The 6,808-nt window shown below is 40.1% G+C and overlaps 1 non-coding gene across 1 annotated transcript; it reads left to right on the forward strand.

The window, feature by feature from the left end:
- The first annotated feature begins 3,490 nt into the window (after positions 1-3,490).
- Trnas-cga lies at positions 3,491-3,565 on the forward strand. The gene has a single exon. It is a non-coding gene; the product is annotated as a tRNA-Ser (tRNA).
- The last annotated feature ends 3,243 nt before the right edge of the window (positions 3,566-6,808 follow it).

A 6,808-nucleotide genomic window follows, 5' to 3' on the forward strand; every position in this document is an offset into this window, starting at 1 on the left:
AGTACTTGCCGGGCCAAATACGACTTAGCAAACGTCTTTGCGCCTCTTAAACTTCAGTCTGAAAAGTAAACTGGGTGGTATGCAGAGGGGATTTGCTGCCACTAGCCAGCTACGCTTAAGTCGACTTGTCAGTTCTTAGTAGTTGAATGACATTCCCCTAAAATGATTCCAAATGAAGGTCAGCGAGACATGTTCTTATGGTTTACATCGCTTCACGGTATTGGAATGGCAGTTACTGGTTCCAGCGATAACGTAGATCATTTCTAGTCCTGTTTCTGTGCGATAGGCAGATTTCTTTACGTTTAGGTCGACTAAACCACCAATCACCGTTTTCCACACAGATTTTCCTGCCTTCTTGTAGACATCTCCATTACTGTGAACATTTTATATCCAAATAAATATCATGAGAGCTGCTGTACACTGCATGGCTTAGGCTACATTTTACCAGCACTAGCAATTACCCTTCCACCTCTCTCTCACCCAATGATCGAATAAAAAAGGAGGTTATTTATATACGCACCCTAAGCTGACCTTGTATTTTGGGAGAAAATACATCATCTCTCCCACAACTGTTTTTCTCCATTATGTATAATTAGTGTTGTCGCTATGTCAGAGCATGGTGTGTGTGTGTGTGTGTGTGTGTGTGTGTATGTGTGTGTGTGTGCAGCATTGCGATGAAAGTAAAAAATTGATATTTTTTTAAAAGCAGAGCAATGTAACCAGAAGTATGTAACATAAATTTTTCACATAGTATCCAAACGTCTGTCAGTCCTATTTAAGTACAGTAACTCCACATGTGATACTCCCTCCAGCTACTAGCAGATGTTCTGTAAAATCACAGTACAGTCATGACTCTGATTGTCTGAAAGGTGTGTTACCTCTGGCGACTGCATCAGTACATACACGAAATGAATACATCTACTCTCAGGAAAAGTATAGTAATGAGCATCATAGGAAACCATAATGTATTGCAACTTCTAAAGCCAGTCACAATTTACTACACTTTTGCCATGAGTACGGACTTCCAGAACATGTTCATTTTCTTCCATCGAAGCTCTTAGCTATACGACAACATTTATCAAATAATTCTTTTACTTGTATGTGTCCGGCCGCTGTGGAAGAGTGGTTTTAGGCGCTTCAGTCCGAAACCGCGCTGCTGCTACGGTCGCAGGTTCGAATCCTGCCTCGGGTATGGATGTGTGTGATGTCCTTAGCTTATAATAGGTTTGTTTATAAATAAATAAATCAATCTTCTGCTAGCAGTCACAATTTTTCTTTATTTTACTATTCGCATTACGCGTTTCGAGAAATTATTCCTATTTTCAAGTGCATTTTTTTGATGTGTGTTAAGCTATTTCTTTTGATGTTGTCAGTGTGTGTGAGTCTGCTTCATTTTGTTGACTTTTACTGTAATACATAAGAAACGCGATTTTTAGTTGGGTATCAATTCTTTCTGTGAGGTTAGTGGCTAAAGTTTGAGAACAATTTGTACTTACAGTTTTCTAATAGTCCATTTGTGTAGAGTCTCACACACACTTAACATCACACACAACTTGTACACTTTACACATCGAAAATGTCTTGTATAAACAAAACAGTTACAAAGATCTTCATACAGGTAGTTCACAGAGATAACATTATAGGTCTTCCACAGATTATGATATGCTTTTGTACAGAGGTTATTTATCACAACAATTTGGCTCATGAATTACTTATATTGATTTTACAATTGTGCTTATTTCTATGTTTTTACTATTTTTATTTAAGTATATTATCGAAACATCTGAAGAAATTCACTGATTCACTTTCAAGTTTTTCGTTTAATATTTTATCTCCATATTTTCTGTAATGTGAATATATTTCCAGTTCTTCAAGCAAATCCATTTTATGTCCTTTATTTAGTCGGTGGGGTACTTTGACATTTTGCTCTATTTTTTCAAATGGGTGTCCTGTATTATGTATGCGTGTTGCTATTGCTGATGTAGCGTGTTTGTTGTGTATGTATGCTCTAATGTGCTCTGTGTACCTGGTGTTGATATTTCGGCCTGTTTGTCCTACGTAGAACTTGGAGCATTCCTTGCATGTTATCTTGTATATTCCAGTCTGAATATGGATCATGATTACACTTTATATTATGTATTAGCTTTTGGTGTAGTTTATTGGATGTAGAAAACCCAATTTTTACTCTGTGATTTTTGAAAATATTTGCAAACTTCTGTGATACACACTAGATGAAAGAAAAGACAAGACAGCAAATACCTTATAGGAAAATAATTGTAGATAGTAGATAAAATTTCAGCAAAAGGAATGCACCTCTGATTGTCAAGTGAAGGCAGTAAAGTATTATGTATGAATGTTTTCTTTTTCTCTGATGCAAGCATATCGTCAGAACTTACTTGACCTACAGACATACGTCTTTTCTCGAAACCTATGAATCACTGTTGTTCACTTGCTTACTACAGTCATATCCAGGCTATTTATTAAAATTTCTGTAAAACTATATGTTAGTAACAAGATTTTTGTAGTGCAAATGAACTGGCTTATGAAACATTCCAAACTTGATGTTTCTACTTAAATAATAACTAATTGATATTGCAGTACTGAAAACTTCATGATTATGATAAATTTTACAACTAACCACAATAAAATAATCATTTAATGACTATGCTTTAAAAAAGTGGTAGTAGGAAATATCACCTTCAACGATTGTTTAACTACAAATAGCCATTTTTGCTTCTTATTTTCCGTTAATTAACTTATAGCGGAGCTTTTTCAGTGTCCAAGTACGTAGTGTATTTTCAAGATCTGACATTAATAATTAATTTTTGTAAAAGTATGATTAGAATAGGAATTCGCAGTTATTTTATTGTTCCACTATTGGGAATATGAAACTATTTATGTACAGTCTGTGTTCCTCCGTGACTTGACGCTATTTTTATGAAAAGGGAAACAAACATGCGACAGAATGAAGGGGTTAATTACATATGAGGTAGGCTAAGCCTTTGCCTTGTCGATTTCATTTGGTAAACACCTTTCCTACAAGGGAAAAGGCACAGATAGCGAAGTTGGCGAACAGTGTTGTGACAGGAGTAACAGGTGATATTGTTGCATTCGGTTTTGTGGAACACCTGTTATGTGGAAACAAGTTTACCGCACACAGACTGATCAGTGAGCAATACCCTGTCAACAGCGGTAATGATAGGTCGTGTTCTGGTGCAATCCGCAAGTCATTATTATTTTTGGTAACTTATGCACAAATTATTGGAAAAATACATTTATTAACACTTCTGAATTAAAAATCCGTCTCTGATAATTAGTAGCAGTGGTTGCAAGCCTTACCAGGCTGAATTACGGTGTTGCAACCATTGCACCACTTTGCTTCGAGGAGGTGTAAGAAAGGCAGTTCTGCAAGTTTCGCAGGAGATCTTCTGTAAAGTTTGGAAGGTAGGAGACAAGGTACTGGTACAGCTGTGAGGACGGGGCGTGAGTCGTGCTTGGGTAGCTCAGTTGGTAGAGCAGTTGCCCGCGAAAGGCAAAGGTCCCGAGTTCGAGTCTCGGTCCGGCACACAGTTTTAATCTGCCAGGAAGTTTCAATTCCAACCTTCGCTTCGTAATTGAGAAAGAATGCTTTAGCGGAGGCATAACGTAAGAAGTGGCACGATTTGCAGATAAACTTTCGTTTATTAATGTTTCTTTCATATACAGTGCCAGGACTAATGGTCAATATGCAGTGGTACGACTGTGTTGATCATTCGAAGTAAAAATTGTAGCAAATATGCACTCTGAAGTGCACACATTAAGAGCTATGAATACTTGTTGAACTTCGCTACTGCGAAATAAATCTCCTTGCTTGAACAAGTGCTCATAGCTCTTAAGGTATGCATTTTAGAAGCCATGTTTACTAGACTTTTTTCCTGTCACATCCCTGAATACTGGTCATTCCTCCTGGAACGCCTTGTGTCATTAAGACTTTATTGACACTCATAGTAGCGATCACCTCAGTAGTAAGTTGTCATACATTACATTCAGATTCTTTTGATAACTGCTTTCAACAACTTCAGTATAACTAAATGCAGATAAGCACTTCGTGCGCCTTCACCTAGTGGAGCGTTTCAAGTCTGCCTTTGTGGCCGAGTGGTTCTGGGCGCTTCAGCCTGGAACCGCGCGACTTCTGCGGTCGCATGTTCGAATGCTGCCTCGGGCATAGATGTGTGTGATCTCATTAGGTCAGTTAGGTTTAAGTAGTTCTAAGTTCTAGGGGACTGATGACCTTAGGTGTTAAGTCCCATAATGCTTAGAGCCATTTGAACTATGTGGAGCGTTTCATGCTGACCAGCTAATTTCGGAAGGTCAAATGGGAAGGTTAGCGTTGAGTGGAAGGAGGGTACGGTTTTAAATTGGAGGCTGCACAATTAACATCGTAGTTCCATACAGTACATTTAAGTCTCTCAATGAATCACAACTGTCCGCAGCTCGTGGTCGTGCGGATGCGCCCGGGTTCCCGGGTTCGATTCCCGGCGGGGTCAGGGATTTTCTCTGCCTCGTGAGGACTGGGTGTTGTGTGATGCCCTTAGGTTAGTTAGGTTTAAGTAGTTCTAAGTTCTAGGGGAATGATGACCATAGATGTTAAGTCCCATAGTGCTCAGAGACATTTTTTTTTTTTTTTTTTTTAATCACAACTCTGTGGGCAATACAGTGAAGAGCAGCGCATATAGGAAGTTTGTCTGCATTTTAAGCAATGATTTTTGCGTACAAAGTTTACACAAGGTACGTACATGAACTGTGTACAGAAGGCGTTGTGGGCATTCTCTGTTATATCGTTTGGTAGCAGTTTATGGCTTTGTCTGTTACGACGTTCGTTACAGGCCACAGACATCCCTTTTTAAATCTGATTCCTCATTTAGTAGCATAGAGAGACAGTTCATTCGCTACAAGGTTTGTCACACTCTCACATCAGGAAACACAAATTTACGACCGGAGTCCTACTCCTGCACAGTAACACAGGCATATATAGAAACCAGGTGAGTGGAAAATCTCACAGTGTCTGTGTTCTGACGTGATGCTGCAGGACGCAACTAGATCCCTTACGTTCTGTATTCATTGTAGAATCCTTGGTAACTCAGAGGAAAGAATATGCAGGACGCTGTTTTTCCCTGGACACAGACTGACGTCACAGCCAGTCCAATTGCGTTTCCAGTTATTGTGTATAGCCATATGGTTCGGTGGTACTCATACATTTCAATACCTGCCTTATTTGAAACTGGAATTATTGCATTCATTTTGATAGTACGAAGGTGTATCACCTGCCTGGTGGAATAGTATTGTCATGACTCGCTGTCCTAAGGATATCAATAATGTAGAGGAAATGTCGTCTACTGGAGGGGCCTTGCTTCTACTCATGTCCTTCAGTGTTCCATAAAATTCTTCTCGCAGTATCACATCATCTACAATTTTTTCGTCTTCCTTTTCTACAACGTCCAATCACATTAATGTGACCACCGCCTACGGTCGACGTTAACGTTCAATAACCATTCACGCAAAGCAGGAGACGAGCTGTAGCAGTGGAAGGTATTAAAGCGTATCGGGGGAGGTGGGGAGGGGGACCGGAAAACAGAGCAGTCGTTGCCTTAATGCGAAAACGGGTAGGTTTATTCGACGTCCAAAAAGGCATGATCTTTGGATTTCGGTGGAAGCACATCTAAAACGGCTAAGTTCGTAAACTGTTCACGTGCCGCTGTGGTTAAGGTATAGAGTGCAACGCAAAATAGCACTATCCAAAATCGACGTCGAGGCAACTGTGGTACATCACAGGCCACAAATGACAGGCGAGAACGACGGCTGTGGAGATGTGGAGCGGCGAATAGAAGTGCAGCTGTTGAGCACTGTTGACCACCCAGATAAATTAAGGGGCTACCAGCAGTACCTCCCCAACGAACGTTCAGTGAACGTTGCTCCGTATGGGTCTCTGCAGCAGACGTCTGGTTCAAACACCCGTGCTGACTGCTGTTCATCAGTGACAAAGGCTGGAATGTGCAAGCCCATTCTGCAAAATCCATCAATTATTCCTAACTGAAACAGAGTGCCTCTAGAAGTGCAATGGATTCTTTAGTGTCCTTCCGAAAACAAAAAATAATTGTTCGTCATAATTTATAGTTACAGATTAAGTTTGCCTCTTCTTAGGTACCAATCAAAATAAAGTTCTGTGAATTTGGCTCTAAATAACTCCTGGAGCAGGAACTAAGTGCTGGAATGACTAACACTTGAAGAGCTGTTTTCCAGTGCTTCTCTGCTTTATACTGTCTTCATCGATGGGAAGTCGACGAGATATTAATTGAGGAACTGATAGCAGTCGGCGCATGAATCGGCCAGCTATCGTCGACGGGAGCTGTCCGCAGTGTTTATATTTTTTTTTTCTTTCTTGTGATTTCATTCCCCTGCCCCACATGGGCAGGGGAGGGCTGTCAGAGGCTATCTTCGGCGCTCTTCAGCCTAGTGATATGACATCTAATACAAGAATAAAATGTCACATATAAGGCGATAAAAAAGGGGGACATAAAACAGAGTAAAGGGAGAAAATGGTGGTGAAACTACACTGACATGGAGACGTTTATGGCAGGACAATTTTAAAACAAGTCGACATAAAGTTAAAAAACACAGTTGGCGATTCGTAGAACACAAAAAGGGGCACTGAAGTAACACACACTGGTTAAAATTTGCCACAGTATTAAAAACACTCCAGAATAACACACGTTAAACCCACTTGGGGCGCATACGATGAAGAATAAAACTGCCAGGTGGGACCTGAGAGG

This window comes from Schistocerca piceifrons, chromosome 2 (assembly GCF_021461385.2).
Source record: "Schistocerca piceifrons isolate TAMUIC-IGC-003096 chromosome 2, iqSchPice1.1, whole genome shotgun sequence".
NCBI lineage: Eukaryota > Metazoa > Arthropoda > Insecta > Orthoptera > Acrididae > Schistocerca > Schistocerca piceifrons.